Here is a 1,188-nt window from a genome sequence, read left to right on the forward strand (position 1 = left end):
CCCTCGGATTCAGCACCATCTTCTGAACCTGCAATCTTCTTCCCGACCTCTCTGCCCCACCCTCTCTCCGGCCTATCACCCTCGCCTTAACCTCCTTCCACCTATCGCATTCCCAACTACCCTCCCCCAAGTCCCTCCTCCCTACCTTTTATCTTAGCCTGCTTGGCACACCTTCCTCATTCTTGAAGAAGGGCTCATGCCTGAAACGTTGATTCACATGCTCCTTGGATGCTGCCTGTGATAGGGGTGGGGAGGGAAATATATTCTTGGTGTTGGGGTCTGTTTGGAGGTGGCGGAAATGTCGAAGGATGATACGATGTATCTGGGGGACAGAACCCCACTGGTCCTCACCTACCACCCCACCAACCTCCAGGTACATCGTATCATCTTTCGTCATTTCCGCCACCTCCGAACAGACCCCAACACCAAGGATATATTTGACACACATTTTTCAGCTCTGATCTCCAGCATCTGCAGTCCACACTTTCTCCAATGTATAAGTGCTAACCTGATTTGCTTTTCCCTTTCCAAAATGCAGCACCTCTTTACAAAGAATTACACATTACTCTTAGTGTCAGTATAGTGGTCAATGAAAAATGTGTGAGACGTTTCACGTGCCAATTAATCAAAATGGTACTAACTATTCTTAAGCAGTATTCTGTTACACAAATTCAACTGCTCCAAATCTTTCCAGCCAAATAGACAATTGGTGCAGGAGTAGGCCATTCTGCCCTTCGAGCCTGCACCACCATTCATTATGATCATGGCTGATCATCCTCAATCACTATCCTGTTACTGCCTTATCCCCATAACCCTTGAAATAAATTGCATTTAGTTTCAACAATCCAAGTAAACAAATTCAATGTAGAATACCAAGTCATCTTTCAGATCTGTAGTCCATATGGGAAGGTGATTGTGTAGCAGTAATGAAACTTGCCAGTATTCCAGAGAAGGAAGTGTGGACGGCAGATGCTGGAGATCAGAGCTGAAAATGTGTTGCTGGAAAAGCGCAGCAGGTCAGGCAGCATCCAAGGAGCAGGAGAATCGACGTTTCGGGCATGAGCCCTTCTTCAGGAATGAGGAAAGTATGTCCAGCAGGCTAAGATAGGGAGGAGGGACTTGGGGGAGGGGCGTTGGAAATGCGATAGGTGGAAGGAGGTCAAGGTGAGGGTGATAGGCTGGAGTGGG

At 47.5% G+C, this 1,188-nt stretch overlaps 1 protein-coding gene across 2 annotated transcripts in view; it reads right to left on the reverse strand.

The window, feature by feature from the left end:
* pigb (phosphatidylinositol glycan anchor biosynthesis, class B) overlaps window positions 1-1,188 on the reverse strand; it is a 35,045-nt gene that overhangs the window by 25,715 nt on the left and 8,142 nt on the right. The gene's annotated exons all lie outside the window — the stretch shown is intronic.

Source organism: Chiloscyllium plagiosum, chromosome 11, assembly GCF_004010195.1.
Source record: "Chiloscyllium plagiosum isolate BGI_BamShark_2017 chromosome 11, ASM401019v2, whole genome shotgun sequence".
In the NCBI taxonomy this organism is placed as follows: Eukaryota; Metazoa; Chordata; class Chondrichthyes; order Orectolobiformes; family Hemiscylliidae; genus Chiloscyllium; species Chiloscyllium plagiosum.